Source organism: Meleagris gallopavo, chromosome Z, assembly GCF_905368555.1.
Source record: "Meleagris gallopavo chromosome Z, MGAL_WU_HG_1.1, whole genome shotgun sequence".
NCBI classification, from domain to species: Eukaryota; Metazoa; Chordata; class Aves; order Galliformes; family Phasianidae; genus Meleagris; species Meleagris gallopavo.
Window position 1 is genome coordinate 59,408,908 of NC_139435.1, and position 22,004 is coordinate 59,430,911.

At 35.9% G+C, this 22,004-nt stretch overlaps 1 pseudogene; it reads left to right on the forward strand.

The window, feature by feature from the left end:
• Window positions 1-12,636, forward strand: part of LOC146542326 (uncharacterized) — a 135,087-nt pseudogene extending 122,451 nt beyond the window's left edge.
• The last annotated feature ends 9,368 nt before the right edge of the window (window positions 12,637-22,004 follow it).

Genomic DNA, 22,004 nt, shown 5'->3' on the forward strand with positions numbered 1-22,004 from the left:
AAGTAATTAAGTAATTCTGAGAATTATTTCTGTGTTATTGCTTTTTTGAAAGTCATAAAACTTAGCCCCACAGTTTAAGGTAGATAGAGTGCCATGTAAAAGTCGTATAGTTTAGCCAGACTAAGACAGATTTGATTTTAGAGAGCCAATATTTTGGAGATAATTTTAGAACATACATTCACCCAGAGAGCACCCAGTGTCTCCCACAAATCAGCTCCAACAGAGGCAGGTCGCTGTTGGAGCTGCTGGAGCAGCAATGTTCCTACATTGGCTCTGTGAGCAGAGGTCACTCCTGCACCCAAAACTTTATCATGTAAACCCAATATATATCTCAAGAGAGGAAGTAATACATTTTTGAATAATGAATAGCACAAAAAAGATAAGACTGCCAAATCATGGAAATTCACCTGGCTATCCAGGATTCAGAGAGTGAATGTCACTGGAAAAAATTAACTGCTGCTGCTGGTGGTGATGATGATTCTATAGTGGATAAAATAGCAAGTTTCCTGATGTTCAGCAATGCCTCAAACAGATATAAGTATAAGGCTAGGTCCAGCAGAAAATGATGCACACTCAAAAATATCAATAAAACGAGACATGAAATGAAGCAGAAAAATTTGTGAAGAAACAACAACAAAAAAAAAAGTTTGGAATTAAATTTTAAAAAGCAGTTCTGAAAACATGTCACTGAAAGGATCTTAAATTTGTAAGTAATTCAGATCATTTTAAAACTGATGTAAATTCAGAGGTCAACAGTTAACCATGAAATTATATCACAGATACATATTATATAAAATCTAAATGTATTCATAAATAAATTTTTAACCTTACATATCAAAAGTAATAAAACTATCTTTATAAGACTTTTCCACAATAGTTCTTCTGTATTGATTATGGCAGTTAGTCTATAATTCACAATATTACATTTATGTATCACATATCAGCTAATCTATCTTAATGTATCACTCATCAGCTAATCAATCTAAACAGGCATTTAACAATTAAAAATCCAATTTACTTTTGTGTTTTACAGCTGCTGCATCTAACGTTATGTTTACTAAGTAACAGCCAGTTAAAATTCCTTTACATCTACTGAACAGTACTGCTCTGGATTGGACAAACTTCTCCTCTCAAAATTTACTACTGCAATTTAGTTTTAGAGGTTTTAAAAGTAATTTTGGTACCTAGAGGGCTGCTTGAAACTTCATGCTTCTTTTCTGTTCCTGCATCATGCTAGAAATGGTAGCTAACTTCAAAAAGCAGATTAACAGCCACCTTTCTCTCATAGAGAAAGACTCCTATCATTGATCATAGAGGTTTCCTAATGCAAGATTTTAAATTCATCTTATTCTGTTTCCCTCATTTACTCAGTTGTTGAAAATCTAACTGAATAATTATGCTTTTAATCAGCCTACTATCTAGCTTATGACTACAAGGACAATTGCGTTTCAGTTCTTAGTTTACCTGACTACAGAATTCTTATATTGCATTATAAAGCCTTAACACAGACATTTCTTTTTACTTGTTTAGTTGTATTCTTCTACAATCACAGGAACACAGAATTGTAAGAGTTGGAAGGGACTTCTGGAGATCACTGAGTCCAACCCCCTGCTAAAGCAGGTTCACTGGAGTTGGTTGATCAGGAAAGAATCCAAGTGGGTTTTTCATATCTTCCTACATTCCAGTTTGTGTCCATTGGCCCTTGTTCTGTCATCATGCATCAACAAAAGGAGCCTGCACCCATCCACTTGACGCTCATCCTTTAGCTATTTACAAGTTTTGATAAGAGCTCAGTCTTCTGTTCTCCAGGCTAAACAGTTCCATACCTCTCAACCTTTCCTCATAAGAGAGATGCTCCAGGTCCCTCAGCATCCTTGTATTCCTCTTCTGGATTATCTCGAATAGTTTGCTGTCCTTATGTGAGTGTGAAGCCCAGAAGTGGACACAGTGTTCTTGATGTACCCTCACCAAGGCAGAGTAGAGGGAAAGGAGTATATTCCTTGATCTGTTGGCTCAGGATACCATTGGTCTTCTTGGTCAGGATGACACACTGCTGGGTCATAGTCAACCAGGACAATTGTGTATTTTTAAACCTAGCTTTTACACAGTACCATATGCTGAATCCATAGGATTAGATCATTTCATCAGTAGGTGCTTGATGTTTTGTATTCCTTTATGAGAGTGATAAGGGATACATAGTTGAAAATAGTAGCTTAATTCATAAATAGTGCATTTGAATGAATATTGACAATGCATATAAAGGCAAGAAGAGATTAGTAGGAAAAAGTAACACTGCCCAAAGGATCAAGAAATGTATATGTAAAGTTATTCAAGTCTCTGCTGGCTGCTTTTCAATTTGGAAGTCGCTTTTCTTCTCTTCCTTTCTGCAGCACTTGTCACCTGGCCATGCTTCAGCTGCTTAAGCAAGAGACACTTGAAACTCCCTAGAGTACTACTCTTGGCTTCCAGAAAGGATAACATTATGACAAGAGCTGGGTGAAAACTGTCAGTTCCACAGTGATGTATTAGATATACCAACATGACTAAATGGCACCTATACTAAGGCAACTGAGTTGAGACTTAGTTTTGCTTGCGACTTCTTCATACAACTACAGCAATGACTATGATGCACAACATGATTGAACGTATTCAAAAGGTATACTGGAAAGAATTAATAAAAACCTTAAAGACACAGAAAAGTTTTTAACAACATAGATGTTGGTTGGTTTGTTTGTTTGTTTCTACAAAGTAGCTTCCTTTTACCTTTTAGCTACTTCCTATAACCTAAGGTATGCACTAGAAAGTAAGGAGATTGTCTCTTCTTTGTACACAGAAAATAAGTAACTTCCATAAATACACATTTTCTGCTCTTATGATTTGGCAGAAGCGGAGAAACTGACATTCTATCCATATAGATTTTTGTCTTTTTCTTCTGATTTTGTTATGTAAAATACTAACAGGAAAAAAAAAAAATTGTCAGCAAGTAGCCTAACTTGAAAACTCTACTTCTTTTTAGGCATACATCCTGCTATGTGTGCGCTGCCTAGAATCTTATTATTCTAGAACTGCTCATTTTCCTTAGGGCAGGGCGTCACTCACAATCTGTTGGTATTTTTAAGCATAAGCTATCACTCTGTGTTTGGACAAACTTTCCTCCTCCTCCCTCATTCTGTTTTGACTCTCTTGTTTCCAAAGCCACTGATGTCTTCCTCCAAAGAATTTATCATAAAAGGATATTATTATATATCTACATAGTTACATAGTTCACAGAATCTCAGAATCGTAGGGGCTGGAAGTGACTTCTGGAGGTCATTTAGTCTAACTTCCCTGCTTAAGTTGGTTCCCTAGAAAAGCTTGTACAGGAAAGTTCCCAGGAGGTACTGAACATCTAAAATATCACATCTAAAATAAAACATCTAAATAGAAAGTTTCCATAATCTCTCTGAGCAGTTTGTTCCATTTTCTGTCCCTGCCAAAGTTTTTTCTCTTGTTTATATGGAACTTCCTCTGTTCCACTTTAGGCTCACTGCTCCTTGTTCTGTCATTGTGCACCACTAAAAAGAATCTTGCCCCGTTATTTTGACACCTGAATCATAGAATCATAGAAGCATTAAGATTGGAAAAGATCATAAAGATCATCTTGTCCAACCATCAAGCATTATACAGGCTTAAAAGCATTATTTGGAACCCCTCACAGGATTTTCTTCTCCAGGCTGACCAGTCCCATCTCTCATTCTTTAGTCATTAAGGGAGATGCTCCACACCTCTAATCATCTTTGTGGCCCTCTGATTGACTCTCTCCAGTAGTTTTGTCCCTCTTGTACTGTGGAGCCCAGAACTAGATGTGGCCATATCGGAAAAGAATAGAGGGAGAGAATAACCTCCCTCGACCTGCTGGCCATACTTCTTTTTTCTTGTTAGATCAAGGATGTTGCCTTTAAGGTTTGGAGAGTACTGAAGCAAAAGTGAACAGTTAGTTCTGCCAGCCTCAAGACTTACAAGGTGATGCTTCTTGATCTGGGAAATGATATAGTAGCATATCAGTTATTATTTTAACATTTGAAATAATTCAGAAGGTACATATTAGGTTTTTGTCCAGTGTTTTATGTCAATCAGACAACTCTGAAAAAAAAGGAATTTCATTCTGACAGTTCTGACAGTATGTAGACTCAACAATAATTTTGAAAGCATTTATAGTTAGTTCTTTCGTTGAAAAAGAAGCTCTTCCGGGCAATCAAGACTGCATTTTTATTTTCCATACCTTCCAATTCAAGATCTCAGATAAATACTGAAAGAAAATGAAATCTTTCTTCTACAAATCTTTATCTACAATACAGAAGCACAAATATGTGTAATGTTATGCTGTGAATCTTACAAATTTTGTACAGGTGTGTCAGCAATGGACTTGATATTGTGACTTGCAGTATTTTATCTTTTCCCACAGCTTTGTCCACAGGGCTTTGTCTTTCTAATCTAACTATATTGCTCATTAATATTCTGTGATTCTATGATATTACTAAGCACATAGTTTTATTTCTTTTTCAGGCCAAATAATTTCTACTTTCATATTTATGACCCTATATACTATATATTACCACACTGTTTCTTGCCAAAACATCTGTCTCAAAGTGCAAAAGCTACCATACTGTGAAATTTTAGTCCCATTCCGTACCTAAGATATGTGAATTTATTTTTGTAAAATAACTTTCAAAGAGGAAAAAGTCTAGGTGTAAATTAATAAAGCTGAATCTGACAAGAGCTACAAGACAAGGCACTTTGTTTAGGAATAAATGCTTAAATTCCCTTTTTACATTTTTTTAAAGAACAGCTTTGTGGTTTAACCTGACAGGCAGCTAAGCAAGATACATACATTCTTCCCCCCCATCCCACCTCCAGAGGAATAAGGAAGAGAATCAGGAAAAATTTAGAAAGTGTAAGTTGAGAGAACTATCAGATATTAGTAATATACATATGTATATACATTTTATATATATAAACAAAATAAATCATGAACAGCAATTGTTTATATTTGTTTGCATACGTAAATAATTAAGCATTTATATATATGTGTGTATGTAATGCATATATGCATGTTTATGCTTAGGTATATAAACAAAAAAAGTATTGTTCAACAGTTTCTCACAATACAATTACTGTTGTCCAGCCAGGCCCTCAGAAATGACTACTCTCCCTGACCAGTGCTACAGTGTTTTAGCGTTTTTCACAGTATTCACATGATGTGGAACATCTCTTTGGCCAGTTAAGGTCACGAAACATCCTTAATTCTGTGAAGCACTGTTCAACAAAACCTAAAACATTGGTGTGTTATCAACATTTTTTTTTTTCTTCTAAAAAAAATAAGGTCTTCTGGACCTTATTCTCACCAACACTGGACCTTATTCTCACCAACAGAGATGGACTTGTTAAGGAAGTAAAGGTTGGGGGCAGCTTGGGTTGTAGTGATCATGAGATGGTGGAGTTCAAGATCCTGAGTGGAAGAAGCAAAGCAATAAGTAGGATTGCTACCCTGGACTTTAGGAGAGCCAACTTCGATCTCTTCTGGGACCTACTTGGAGCTATCCTGTGGGCTCGGGTGTTAGAAGGTAAGGGGGACTCTGAGAGCTGGTCAGCATTTAAACAGCTCTTCTTCCAATCTCAGGATCCGTGCGTCCCTGTGAGCAAGAAATCGGGAAAAGGTGGCAGGAGACCTGTGTGGATGAGCAAGGAGCTCATGCGCAAGCTCAAAGGAAAGAAGATGGTCCATGAAATGTGGAAAAAGGGTCTGACCACTTGGGAAGAATATAGGAATGTAGTCAGGGCCTGCAGGGATGCAACGAGGAAGGCTAAAGCCCACCTGGAATTGAATCTAGCTAAAGTGATAAAGGATAATAAAAAAGGCTTCTTCAAGTATGTTAACAGCAAAAGGAAAACTAGAGGGAATGTGGGCCCCTTACTAAGTGAGGGGGGGGGGAAGGTTCTGGTAATGGGGGATGCTGAGAAGGCAGAGATACTGAATGCCTTCTTTACTTCCGTCTTCAGTGAAAAGGCTCTCCCACAGGAATCCCACACCCTGGAGGTTAGGGAGAGGGTCTGGGGAATGGGAGACTTCCCTTTAGTCAGGAAAGAGGATGTGCGTGAGTGCCTAGGCAGTACTAAGGTCCACAAGTCCATGGGACCTGATGGGGTGCATCCATGTGTGCTGAGGGAGCTGGCGGAGGTCATTGCCGAACCGCTCTCCATCATTTTTGAGAGGTCTTGGATAACAGGGGAGGTCCCTGAAGACTGGAGGATAGCCAATGTCACTCCGGTCTTCAAAAAGGGCAAGAAGGAAGATCCGGGTAATTATAGGCCTGTCAGCCTCACCTCTGTCCCTGGAAAGGTGATGGAACAGCTTGTGCTGGATACCATCTCCAGACAGCTGGGAGAAAAGGAGGTTATCAGGAGTAGTCAGCATGGGTTCACCAAGGGGAGGTCGTGCTCGACCAACCTGGTGGTCTTCTATGATGCTGTCACATGCTGGGTGGATGGGGGAAGAGCGGTAGATGTAGTCTACCTTGATTTTAGAAAGGCCTTTGATACTGTCTCCCACGACATCCTTATAACAAAGCTGAGGAAGTGTGGGATAGACGAGTGGACAGTGAGGTGGGTTGAGAACTGGCTGACTGGCAGAGCGCAGAGGGTCGTCGTTGGTGGTGCAGAGTCTGGATGGAGACCTGTAACCAGTGGTGTCCCCCAGGGGTCTGTGCTGGGTCCGGTCTTGTTCAACATCTTCATCAATGACCTTGATGAGGGGATAGTGGCAACCCTCAGCAAGTTTGCTGATGATACGAAGTTGGGAGGATTGGCTGACACGCCTGAAGGCTGTGCTGTCATTCAGCGAGACCTGGACACGCTGATTCCAGTAGGTTTCTGTATATAAGTAGTTAAATTTAAGATAATCATCACCTCATAGTCTGGAGACTGAACTCCACACAGCTGCATCATGCCTTTATTACTGCATTTTTACTGTATTCTTTTCCACTGCCATTTTGTTAAGTCATACTTGTAAATAATGAAGTGTATAATGGAATTTTTTCTGACTGTATATTCTGTAGTTATTGAACATGAGAAACAAATATTAATTTTAAACACAAATATATTATCAATTTACAAATTTGTGTTCATTGTTGCTTAGATAAGTTTCTTAAAAAAGTGTCAAATATGCTTTAAGTAGAACCATAGGTGCAGAAAAGTGTTAAGTGATTAATGCTGTGAATTGTAGGTGAGAATTATAGTAGAAGAGGAAAAGAAACTGCTGAATTGAATAAATGAGAATGCAAGACACAAACTGGTGAGGACAGGGAGGGTGTGAGATTTTTTAACTGATGATCATTAATATTTGATTTTATGGAAGCAAACAAGAATAAAACAGCTTTGTTTATTCACAATTACTCCCAATATATTTAGACTTCTTATTGGTGTAGAATTTTACATACTGGTAGAAAATTAACAAATGCTTCTTCTGCTTTATATGGAATGCTTTCAGACCAAAGCAAAACAACAAAGAAGCAAAACAAAATAGCCCCACACATTAGTCTTCTAGTAAGCTGGAAAGACAAGAGGAAATCAGTCAACTCAAAAGAGTTTCTATCAGATATACACATTCTGTTAAATTACTGTCTCACAAGAGAGATGAGAACATACAATCTATGTCAAACCACAAAACGACAGAATCACAGAAATGTTGAGATTGGAAGGGATCTATGGAGGTCATCCATTTCAAAATCTATGAGTAGACAAGGGCACCATGGCACAGGTTCCCAGGACGTGGGTCTGAGTTGCTTTTGAAGAACTTCAAGGAGAGACTTCACAAACTCTCTAGGCAACTAGTGCTCAGTCACTTACCTAACAAATAATAGATTTTCAGAGGGAACCTCCTGTGTTTCAGTTTGTCCCTGTTGCCTCTTGTGCTGCCACTGGACACCACTGAAAAGAGACTGGCTCCATCTTGTTTTCACCTTTCCTTCAGTTATATATACATATATGGTTCCCCTCTTCTACTGCAGGGTGAGCAGTCTCATCTCTCAGCCCTTCCCCACAGGAGAGATGCAATCTTAGTCATCCTTTCCAGGACTCCTTCCAGTATGTCAGTGTTTCCATAATTTTTGAATTTCAGTTCTCAGTCTCCTAAATTCCAGAAATTATTATGTCCTTGAAAGGCCTTTGAGGTTTTTCAGTCACTAAAAACTTTTTAAAATGATAGTGATTCATCTTAAAGTCATGCTGCATCTGAATCAATCCTTGTCAGTTTTCTGAAATGGAAGAAATGCAAACAGGCTTTCTATCATTTCCTAGTTCAGACTGCATAGTTAACTGTGTGTGAAGAATAAACTTTTTTGTTAAAAGATTGGAAGTTGTTGGCAGTTACCATAGTGAAAAAAGGGGATTATTGCTATTGTCTTTCTTTCTCAAGAAGAAGTAAGCTATATAAGCTACATTATAGAGTTCCATATTTAGTAGAAAGAGAAGATTATCTGGGGCATAATGAATATCAGATTCTGCTTCTGTTGGTTTATTGTTAGTTAGGGACTCTGTCAATCACAATCTTCTACAAGTTTCTGGTGAAAGAAGTGTCACGGATTGCAAATGATCACATCACAAGAATCACTATCAGTTCTGGTGAGCTATGCACCAGTGATTTGTGCATATGAAACACCTAACAGCAGGTCCTGCTGGAGGAAGGATCTTGGTGAATAAAACAAAAAGACACTATTTTTTTCCAGGGATGTGGATGAATTGCTTTCTTTTAACTCATAATACCAATGTTATAATGTTCATGTATGTATACTATTTATCAGTTTACTTTGTAAAAACAGAATATATTCAGTATGTGTACACTGCACTGTACATATGCAGCTGTCGGGTAAAACAATGTTTGCTGGCATAGATCATTAGATTTAATCCAGTAATGTGTGTTTTACTGACCAGTTCATATTAAAGAATCCCATAATGGACTATTGAGCAGAGAAATTTTGTTAGAAATGAATAAAAAATGTACTAATCCCTTAAAGTTTTTTTGTCTCGTTTTGTTTTGTTTTCCTCTTATAAGGCAGGATTACCTATTGTATTTCAATTTTATTTATTTATTTATTTACATTTCTAGAAATATTAATAATAATCTAGTCTAGTTTTTGACTTTGATGGCAAGTTATCCTTATTTCACAGAGACCGCGACTAAGCTTCTGTAAGTAGAGGTTTGAAAACTTTATATTAAAATATTACAAACAGTTGTTTTTTTTTTAATTCATTGACATTATAATATCCTAATTATTGCAGTAGATTAAGAGATTACACAGATTTGTTTAATGATTATTTTCTTTGATTTTTCTGGTATACTACACTTTGCTGAAATGACCATTCTTTTGTTTAACTTGGGAAACTAAGCAAAGATCTTTCAAAACTATTAAATTTTGGAAAATTAAAAATAAAATCCTATTAGGTTTAGATGAAGAATTCTTTATTTTTTGTTAATCTGATCATGCTTTCCACCCTTTACAGGCAGAATGTGATGTGACATTATGATTTGAAAATATATTTTTTAATGAAATAGATTCAAAAGTATTTGATTTTTGGAATTCTTAAAAATATTGAATAACAAACACTTTGAAATTGGCATGCTATGGAACTCATAAGAGAGTTTGTAAGACGTGCATTTTGTTTCATGAGTATTAGAATAAATCTGGAATTCAGGCAGATCGAAAGAAAAAAAAATACAGTATTTTCTTATTACTTATGTTAAAAGAATGTCCTTCAAACCCCAAATAGGACAAAATAACTCAGCACAAAGATGCCAACATTTAGAGCATAGAGAGAGGGTCATATTTTTCCAGGCTACATCCAGGTTGTAAAAGTTTAAATTAGTTATAAAACAGGAAAGCATCTATTAAGAACTAGAAACTTGACAAGAAACTGAGTTCTTTAGCATATGGTAATACAAAAATGTATTCTCTTCATATTTCTAGCTTGTTTAATTGGGCAGACAGACACTCTACAATAAATGCTTATGTTTTGATTTTTTTTTTTAATAGAGACTAAATAAGTATTAAAATATATATAAATGTGATGAGGTAATTTAGTCTTATTTTTACACTTTTCCTAAATATAAATTTGTGTATTAAATGAAAAATTCAGTATAAGATTCAGACAAAGACTCTGCATTTTTTTTTTTTCAGGAAAAAAAAAAATAAAAAAACAACACAACAAGCACAAATATTGGAATTGTTCAGTGGCCATATGAAAAAGAAACTAACATGAAAGAAAAATGAAAAATTCTTTTGTCCAATTTTCTTCTTATCTAATACAAGTAATAAAAGAACAATACCTCCTTTCTGTATTGTCTTCTAATTCTTGTGATGTACAACTACTTGCAGATCTTTTCTAGCTATATCTACAATGTTTGGAAAAGAGATTCTATTTTAAGAAATCTTTTATGAGATGTCTGCAATAACAGATGGCTGAAAGTTAAGGCATCAGGTATTTGCTTGAAGTTGCCAAGCTGTTAGCCTTTCTTCACCACTGAAGAATAGTTTATGTTTTGTATTTAGGAAATTGTCAGCTTTTCATGCATTTTAAATTGTTTACTGAAATTTCCTTTACTAATAATTAAATCTAACTCACTGCAACAGTCTCTGATAAAGTGCTATTAATTAATCGGTGTATACTTTTCTTCTATCTGTTAATCCAGACATATCTAACCTACTGACCTGCAGGACGCGTGTAGCCTGGCCCAGCCTATACTGCAGCTTCCCCATGCCCCACAGCATCATGGAGGCATCTTTTTTGCTGTCAAACTGCTCAGCCTGCCTGGGTATGCATCCATTGCTCAGCAGCAACCAAATAATCAATGTGCTATTAACGCTGTCTGGGTAGAAACCAGAAAAAATGGAGGGCGTAGTACAGTGCTAACGCAAGTTATGTCAAATAATTGTATTCATTTTTATACATTAGCTAAACAGTTCTGTGAAAAACAAACAACAAAGAAAGTAGCCTTGCTTTCCCTCTGAAAAAGAAATTTGAGAGTAAGTTGCAAAATTTCTGAAAAAAAACATAAATTTATTTGGTAAATTTGAGATTCTATTTTCAGTTGATGTACATATATTAAAACAGTGAATTTTCAAACTGAATACACTGAATTGAAATCATGTATCCAATTGAAATAAAAATTTGATTATCTCTCTTTACTAGAATTTTATAACCCTATCCTAACAGAGAAAAACATCCCTCACTTTACAGTTGCTCCTTATTTATATTAAGGTTTTTGGCAGTATGTACATTTATAAACAACTGTTTTAAAGGATGAAATACAGAAAAACTTAGATTTCAACAAAATCAAACTAGAAGCTGCAATGAAGAAGTTCAATTTTAACATATCATGCATATATTACCTGAACTTTATTTCTCCATCTACTCTACTTTTTGGTGTCTCCAAAATATCAGTTTACGCAGGGCACTGTTAAAATAACTTGTTTTAAATAGGAATGACCTCCATTTTATGAAAAAATTCCAGGTACACAGCCCACTCTTAGTCTTTTTTATTCCCTGTTGCTGTCATATGACACAGAAGAAGCTTAACTTTTCATGTTGTCAAAATTTTTATGTGGTAATTTAATTGATTGCTTTAGATGAACTGTATGGGGACTGCTGAATCATGGTCTGAATCACTGATTAATCATCTGAGGCGAGCAGTGAGTCAGCCACAGGAGCACATGTGAAGGCAATTCACCTGTGCTGCAGGAAGAGGTGGAGGCTGGCTCCACCTCTCCTAGACCCATTTAAGAGCTGACCACCAGTGGGGAAGGGTCTCTTCTGGAGGTCTGTTCTGCTGGAGTTTCCCATGTGAACCCAGATTATGGGTGAGTGTACCTATCATTTCTGTTTCTTGCTTTGGTGTAATAACCAAACTCTGTTATATCTTAACATCTGTATATTTGTTAATTGTATACTGCTATACCATAACACTAGTATATTCATTAATTCTACAATGAACCATTCACAAATATACAAACACTGATTTGGAAACAAAGTGAAGAATGTTTTTTTTCTATTGAGTTAATTTTATAATAATGTGACTGAAAGTCTGGGAGAGAGGAATCCAACTGAGTCCATGAAAATAGGTCATGAACCTGGAGCACTATTCTCATATATAACTGCCATGCCTCAGGTTCAATTATTTCTGTAGCTGCTAAGTGCTGCTTTCCTGCATTTTCCCTTAAGTTAGGGCATTTTTAGGTTCATTGTACATTTTTTTCTACAAGCACATTTATTTCTTTTCACTGTCTATAGCTCTCTCTTCTCTTTTCCTGTCATCCTAGCCCTTTGCTTTGCTTGTTGTTGCACTAGATTCAGTGGAGGAAAGGGGTCGAATTCTGTGACAGAGAAAAGCCAAGGAACACTTCTTCTTTAGGAAACAGCAGGGAAAAATCTCAGAATTGTCCCGAAGGATTACAAGAGGGCTCATCTAAAAAGGTAACAATGCCAGTAGCCCAGCTGAAATGCCTCTACACCAATGCAGACAGCCTAGGAAATAGGCAGGAGAAGTTGGAAGCCATGGCACAGTTAGAAAACTATGACTTGATTGAAATCGCAGAAACATGTTGAGATGGTTCATATGACTGGAGCATGATGATTGCGGGCAACAAGCTTTTCAGAAGAAACAGGCAGTGAAGGGGGAGCAAGGGAGTTGCCTTCTGTGTTAAGAAGTGGATAGAGTGCAAAGAATTGCTTTTGAGAAACAACCAGTGAACAGGTTGAGAGGTTGTGGCTTAAATTACGAACTGGACCAATAAGGACTTGTGGTGGTTTGGATCTACTACAGGCTACATGATCAAGAGGAGTCTGTAGATAGGTCTTCTTGCTTCAGCTACAATAAGCATCTCAATCACAGGCTTTCATCTTGTGAGATTTCTTTAGTTTTAGCACAGCTTACACTGGTAGCCTACTTTATTAATGAAAGATATGACAGAAGAAAAAAAACCTGTCTGTACAAGAAAAAATGCAATGCCATTCATATTTTATTCATGAGCATACAAAATTTAGAAAAACAATGGCAAACATCATTTTCTTGTTTTCACTATTTTATTCCTTTTAACTCTGAAATGGTTTCCAGTGTTACTTATTATTTGTAGAGAACATTTCAAGTATAATGTATGGTCCTCAGGCAAAAGTATGAAGCATATATGTAAAAACAGGGATGGACACTACAGCTCTTTATTAACAGCTCAGATTCAAATAAACTACTTATATCAAGATGTTATTATAAGAACACTAAGTTACGAAGTCATACAAAGTACTGGAGATTTCTTTATGTATTCAGGTGTTTAACATTTGGTCTACGAGTTAACATAGTGTTCTAGATCTCAAACCGTCCGAATATTGCTGTCTTTTCAGCTTCTCTGTACATGTTATTTGCAAATCCACACAATTTGAGACATCTTTACTTTATGCTTCTAATTGTGCTCTTCCAGCTTTAGCAGCTGCTATCACATAGAAATCCACCACTGACTTTACAAGTATTATGATCATATTTTTATATGACATTAACTGGTAGAAATTGAGATTTCATTTAAAACTTCTACTCCACAGCAGTATTTACTTGTTCAACAGGAAAAAAAAAACAAAAAACAAAAAACCTAAAATCCCACAAAGTAATTAATAGTCCCCTGTGTGATTAAAAATGGAGTTGCGAGTCTAAGAGATTCAGAACATCATACTCAAAACAAAAAGAAACAGTGATTACAATTTAAAACTTTCCAGTATTGCTGTCAAAGATGTTTCCATATTTTTACTGGAGAATACAAGTAGTGTCAGGAGCCAATAGGTAAGTTGCCATAAACTGTAATTAAGCTAGAGTTCTTCTCATTCTACCTTTTTGGAAGAAAAAAATGGAAGAAAAAAGAAATAGTAATAATGTATTTGCAGTACTGATTTCTGCTTCCACAGATTGTTTTCACATTCCACAGACTACCTTATTGTTGCTGTTATTACTACCATTTTATGGACTGCTCCTGAGAACACAACAAGTATATAAAAGAAAAAAAAAAGCAAAAAAAAAAGTCCAAAACAGTGATGACAAAAATCAACATTGTCAACAACAACAAAAAGTAAAAAAGAAAATCTATTCTTTCATTTTGTGGAAGATATCTTTAAAAATTGCAGTGTACCTGGAGAGAGAATACCAGCAGGAGAAGAAAAATAGCAGTTGCTTTTGTTTGTAATATTTTTCCACATATTGGTTTGTCCTCTTAGTTGTGAAAGGTAGGTCATATGTTACTTTTTAACACCATTGTTAATAAAAGTATCTTGCTTGAAAGCTGATTTTTAAAAAAGAAAAAAATGTATAAAAATCAATCTGCTGGTTAATAACCTCTTAAAATAGAGATTCCTTCAAATCAATTTGGCAATGCAGAACTCACCACTCAACACCACAGGAAGCAGGCTTCTTCACTGTGGACTAAGCACTCTAGTCCAGCTTTTTGTCTTGTCTGTAGCTGAGGTCCCTTGCACTCTTCAGTGCAGCTAGAGAGAAAAGATATATGGTGCTCATGTATCGTGAATGTATAACCACACTCAAGAGTGGAGAAAAGTGGGCTGAACATAGTCCTGAATTTTCTGAGCACTTACAAAAGTGCAAGTGTCTGTACTTCCATTTTATTTTGAAATAAAATGATCAAGGTAGTTTTACTAGAAGATTAGTATTGTTATAAAGGAGCTGTGATAGCTACTAAAAAATACATGAAGCATCAAGAGATTTTTCTGGTCCCCACTGAATGTCCTTAGATATTTAATTTTTTAATGGATCTGGAGAGCCTTATATGAACACTCGCGCATGGGAAGCTGATGGCAATATGCAGTTAGAATGATATTAAATAGTGAGACCTTTACCTGAGATGAGATTGCAATATATCAAAGTTACAGACCTATTGCTTTCATACTATAAGAGCGTTTTAAGAGTATATTAATCTTACACAGTTGGATGGTTTTATTCTGTATGAAATTCTTCACATGATGTTGGGTAAAATCCCAACAAAAAATAAAGCACATTTTTGATTCACAGTGAAAATGGGAGAACGGAAAATTAAGAAGATCAAAGAAATATAGGCTTATGCATAGGAATATCTGTGTGTAAAATGTAATGTTCCACAGTACTGATTTTTGGAGGAATGTATTTGTAATAAAACAATCTTAACACATTTAAAAATACTTAAGTAGCATTTATCATTGAGCACAATATAAACTACATGATTAAAAGGCACATTCTCACCATCTGTTTTAAATGTTGGCTAAAATATGAGAACCAACATATAAAGCTCATAATCTAAACATCTGTGGGGGGAAAAAAAGTAACCCATGCTTGCAGAACAAAGGAAATGTTTTTCACATTTCTTTTGCAATACTCAGAATATATATGCCTTTATCTGGCCACTAAGGAAATTGGAAATTGTCTCTTATAAAATTTTTTTTTTGCAAAATTACTGTTGCAGTGTGGTTTTTAAACATAATTAAGAATTAGATTCATCCAGAGATTTGGGCTTACTTTACAAATTATAAGTTAGACCTTAAATTAATTAATACTTAGAATATTTTAAATAAGAAATATGTAGAGAGAGTACAAAAGTACTGATTTTTTAATGGCTTTTTTCTCCATTTTTAAGCTACAAGTGTACATAAGGAAATGACAACCTGAATGTAATTTATCCACAGTATTATGGGCTAAAAACTTTTATTCACAGTAACATAGAGTGTGACCTGATAAAAACCTATCTGAAGGTGGTAGAATTGGTTTTTAGCATTCACACGAATGCATGTTATAGGGCTTCTTCTATAACATTTTCCTCCGTGAATCGAATGCTTCTAGCTGTGAGGAAGCATTGGCTCTTGGAGAACATGTGTCCTGCTACATACAGGACATATTCAGCTCCTTGTGTCACAGCTCCATCTGTTGTTTGTGCCTAAAGCACTGACAGTGGACATATTTGGGAGAGTCCTAGCACACATTTCCAGACTAAGATGGAAAGTATATATGGAAGAACGGTTGGTATATTATCCTGTCTATGTTGTAATGCAAAAGTGGTATTTGTTGAATTCTGATAGAGCAGACAACATATCCCTTTATGTAAACCGCTGGCCACTCCAAAATATATTAGCGCATCTGCATAGGCTTAGATTTTTATTTGTTAACCTTTTCCTATCTGCGTTCCAGTGATGTGAAACATTCTAGAGAATTGCAAGTTCTTGCTTAAATGTCACCTGATTAGTACAGACTGGTCTCAGAATGCATTTGCCATCCTGTCTTTCTAACTTCCCCTGACAGCTGCCAAGTGCAGCAAACATATGATGGCAGATATCCAAAGCACAGTGACATTAGTTGCAATCCTGAAAACAACAATGGGTCACAGAACTTATAGATCTTATTCATCAATTCTCCTCAACACTTTGATTTCCCTCTGTCTTCCAAATAAAATTGCATAGCTGACTTCACCAAATAAGTAGTTACTTTACATGTTTCATTGCTATTTTTTTTAGCCAGTACTTTTTTTTTTCATAAGTTCGTCGTGAATAGAATTCTCATTCAGTTCTCACTCTCATTGTTTATAAATATTATGGCATTTTTTTCATTGATGAACAGTTTGGAAGGTCGCCATTATTTTCTCTTTACTTTGGCAGGAATGGTGGTCACTGCCTTTGTAATACCTACATCATAGCTGCCTGGAGCTATTATGGTCCATATCTCTTGCATGCCAGTGAAGTTTCCATAAAATCATTCAAAAATCTGGATTCTGTTTCATTATTCTTGGGAGAAATAATTACATCATGAGAGCTCTGTTTTGTTACTGAAATGTTTCACATTGCATGAGAGATAATACAGTATAATTCATTATGTACAGGTGTCATATTACTGTGTTTGAGGCTGCAAAGATTAATCTTAGTGTCCATTAACTGAGAACACGGAAAGAACTTCAAATAAGTAGGAGTACAACAAATATAAGAAACGAAAATATTCCAGGGATGATCCACTCATGTTATGAAGAATAGAATTTGATTTATTCTATTCTTTTTCTTTAGTGTGCCGAATTCCAAGCGCTCGTAGGAGGACAATGTTTATTTTCTAAAGACTGATCTTTTCATTACTAGCATTGAGAATAGAGTAAGAGTAGAGTGGGGAAGGACACACATACACAACAGAAAATTTCTTGGTCTTAGTAAGTAAGAGATTTTTTTAAAATTATTAAATTTCATTTCAGTATTATTTTCAAATAAACTCTTTTATTGTTTGGAATACATATTTGTTTTGAGGAATTTGGCTTGCCTGTTGCATTAAACCCATTAAAATGTTGTTTGAATACTGTTACACCTGTAGGTACTTGAAAAAACAGTGAATTTCCCTGGATGCACACACATTAAATAAGCTTGTGCTGGCAGCATAATAATGCGAGATAAAGCTTCTAAAATAATATCAATTTTCCACAATAAATCCAGCATTGTATGAAACTATCAGGCATCCTGCAGCTTTACTATAAAGCAAGGCAGTTTCTTTTTCTACATTTTCTTTTAAAAGTTGTAGAGTCTATAATTCATAACCAAGATATTTTGTCTTCATTCCTCATTATAGGAAAAACAAAAACAAAACAAATAAACAAAAAAAAAAAACTTTTTTTTTTTTAGCTTTTGGCTGAGATTTTCATACCTTCTATTCAAGTTTCCATTAGTTTAAAGTGGTTTTAGCTAGCTGGAGCCAATTTCAGTCAATTACTGGCTTTTATCTTGTTATCATAAAAGGCTATTTCTTTCTTAAAATGGTCAATTAAGTACATGAAAATAAATGGAGAGGAGCGTACAATTTTTTAGCAGCACTATCTGGTGTACTGTGGCACTGAAAAAGAAAATATGGTAGCCTTTCTTAATGAACAGAAATTGCTTTCATCAGAATAGATGCTGTTTGTTCATATTACTTTTTTCTTTTCTTTTGTAAAAGCTCTTGAATTATCCACAATGTACTTAATGTAGAGTTCTGTGTTTTTACTTAACTACTCCATCTGTTTCAGTTTGTATAAAGCACACTACAAAATCAATTGAAGCACTTGTTTTCAGTTGAAGAACAGCACTGTAACAGTTCATTTTTCATCAGGACCTAGTGTATAGAGGGAACAAACATATGAAGTAGATGACTCAAATGGATATTATTCCAAAACAACATACATAGGAAATAAAGAAATATAAAAGCAGCATAAAGTACCATTAAGAGTAGAAAAACCTCAGTCCATTCATTTAGGCAGCAAAGTACATAGAAGATAACAACATGGTGATGCTCTCAAAGTATTTTTATTAATCTTTTGATGACCCTGTTTTAAGCAATATACCTGGGAGTTGTTCAGTATGTCACTCTCTGTGATATTCAGTATAGGCAGGATCTTTGGGAAATCTTCAGGGATCTGTGCACACACGTGTGTATCTTCTATGATTTCCAAATTTCAAGGTGTGAAGCAAAAAAAAAAGACATCTTGTCCAAAGTATATAAAGATCATCTGCTCGAAGATATACTAGGAATATCCCCCTAGAATGTTTCTTATTCATAGAATAATTTCAGAATAAAGCTACAACTTCTGTCAATTTTAGCTGCAAAGTAAATAAGAAAAAATTCAATTTCAATTTGCATTAAAGTTACTTATATTAGGGAGGAATTAAAGGATGCTATTAAAAGTGATAAAAAAAAGTCCTATTAGCTTTCTGAGATTTTAAGAAATAATACTATTTCTAGTGTCTTGAATGAAAAATATTTTTAGCTTTGTTAGTATGTAGATACTTATTATTAATAATAATTATTATTAGAAATATTATTTCCATAGAATAGCATTCTAGCTTTGCAAAAGCTTTTGGAGTTATCAGGATATTTGTTTCTGTTACATTCTGATTATGGAAAATTTCTTCAGTTGAACCATTTTGAACAGGGTTGAGTGCCTTATCTTTTTTTCCCAACAAGGAAAGAAAAACAATAACATCAAAAAAACCACTTGTTTTAAAATCAGAATGATAAAAATGAATAACTGAAAAAAAAGTATATATCATGCTACAGTCTCTACATTTCATATAAAGTACCACATCTACAAATGCTGGCTATGTTCAGCACCTAAAAGCAGACTACAGGACTCTGAGTTTCTGTAGCAGCCACTAAAAAAAATTGACATAATTTGGCATAGCGGCACAACTACAGGAGAAATCTACAGAACAATCTGCTAGGTAAACTTCTGCTCCTCTAGCCAGAGAACTATACTTTTGATTTCAGATTAACTAAAATTGAAAATAAAGGCAGAAACGCAAAACTTGTTATACCGTATTTTAAAATCATCTAAATATATAAGGCAATCATGGAGCAGTAGTATCTGCTACTGAATAAACATGTATGCACATGGAATATTTGGATATTTACTTAAATGCACATGTATACCAAGAAGTGGTAAATACTGAGGGTGCCTTCTTTGTAGATGACAATCAGAAGGTGATGTTAGATACAAGTGCTGGGATTTGACACTGAAAAATACTGACTAGTGGTCATAGATCATATTTACTTTTAGTGGTGGCTTTAGCATTTTTGAAATGACTGAACTACTACATTTTTTTAATAATATTTTATAGAAGTCATCAATTCTATTTAGGGACACAATACTTGAAGTAAAAATGTGAGTATTATATCTATGTTCACTTACAGTAAGTTTACCTGTCCACTTGTGTCTCATTATTCAATTCCATAATGAAAATGATAGAAAAGTTGCAGCAATTATATGTTGTTTATCACAGCTCAGGCTCTCCTTGCAGAAAAGTTCATGGAGAAGGCATCTGTGAAGAAGTTCCTCTCCATATGCATGGAGAGCACAGGATCATCAGGTAGTGAGGGAGTGGAGGCCGATGATGAGAAACCAGGCTGTGGAGACGTGTGTGCCTGTGTATACATGTACATATGTATAATGTATGAGTGATTGTTGGTGAGCATGAGGCTGAACAAAGTGGCAACTACAATGAAAAATTGAGAAGATGACTGTTAAAGTGGTCCTAAGACTGTGCTGAATACTGGAAAGCCTGGGGGTCTGAGAGTTGGAGGGATCACGGATCCCAGCCAGCAGCTACAGCAGTCACAGGGTCTTCCTCAGCGCTATCCCATTTTGCAAGTTTCTTATTGTGTAAGAGGCTGTTAGGAGATCAGGGGATCCAAAGGCCCAGTGTATATTGTAAAGAGCAGGCCACTAGCAGGTTCCATAGTGTTTGTGAGCATCTATATGCGTTAAAGTACGTTTTTGTATTTTCATGAAAGAGTCTAAAAAATAGCATCTATATTCAGGTTGTGGACCTCAGAGACCAGATTCAGGATAAAACACGGATCCAGGGACAGCTGGAAGGTAATTTCTTTGTCAGTTACTGAAGTGATCAAAATTGAATATATATATATATACACACACACACACATACATACACACACACTAAAGTATAGTTTTTCCTCTTAGCTTTCATCCTGATCAGGAAATCAGAAATAGAGTGAAGCCATTGACATTATTTGCATTTATGTGAGTGTTGTTTCTGTTTCCTGTTTGTGTTTACCTTTGTGACTGGCCACAAGCATATGCATACATGTATATAGGTGACTCTGAAAGTAATGCCTCCTATTTATTTCCATGGCAACAACAACAGGTACAAAGAGCATAACAACATTATTTGATAGAGAAAGTTTTCAGCTACAAAACACTGTTTGTCAACAAAGTTACTACTGGTAGTTACACATTTTTGACAATGATGAGCAGGAACCTGTGTGCCATATTAATAAAAACCTGCATGGCCATATAGAGCATGGCTTGTCTTTCACATCACTGTTACCACTGCTGAAACGCACTACCCACCACCTCACAGTAGTCGCATCTACTGTTTGGTGTCTATAAACAGTCAGTAAGCATAAATGAATGCCAATGAGTGTAATTCTTTCTGTACAGAGGAATTCAATGCCACACTTTGCTTCATACACACTTCCACGTCAGATGCCATTTTGTCAGACTTTCCCTCTGTTGCATGGCAACAAAATGTAATGGAATATCAGTGCATGGTTCAGCCTCTGCTGCCATACAACCAACATCTGCCTCTGATGTCATAGACCAAAATAATAAAATAGAAGACGTTACTTTCAGAGCAGCCTGCATATTACATTTATGTGTACATTTGTACCTTCTGGAAACACATACTAAGCAATACTAATAGCTGAACCTGGGTGGCATGATTTGGCCTGGTTTGGCCTAGTTCTGTGGCTGGGACAAAGGGACTCACGGACTCGTGCTCCAGGAAAAGGGGAAAGGGAGGAAGGGAAAATGATAGGGACACAGGCATAGATAAGAAAAGCAGGGAAAATGAGGTAAGGGAAAAAAAACTTTATTTACTAAACATAATAGCAGAATGTGAGATAATACAACATAATGCATTATGATTGGAATGAAACTAATAAATCAGATAAAATGAAGAGAGAACGTGCATTTCCAAAATTGAAGTCTTTACTTAGTGCTGTAGGTGAGACAGCTGGGAGCACAGAGGGCAAAGAGAGAAGTCTCGTGACTCCCACTTGGTTTTATCTTTCCCTCTCTGGGTGGTACTGGGTGTGGGTGGTAGTTACAGGGGGTGGTTCTGGGTGGTGCTTAATGGGTCACAGGTTCATGGGGTGATTGTGTGTGACAGTATATAGGTAGTTGTTGCGCAGCAATAAATTGGCACTTAAGCTACACTCTATGTGTGGGTTTCTCGTGTCGCTGTGCTGAGTGGGGTGCAGATGGTAGGGGCGCTGATGCGGTGTTGCTAACCGGGCTGGGTTGTGAGGAGGTTGGCAACAATTGGTGACCCTGACATGATCAGGTGTGCGCACATGGGTAGGCGATAGCAGTTCACAGTATGGCTTCTATGCAACAGGTGGTGAGTATGCTGAAGATGCTGGGAAAGCAGGT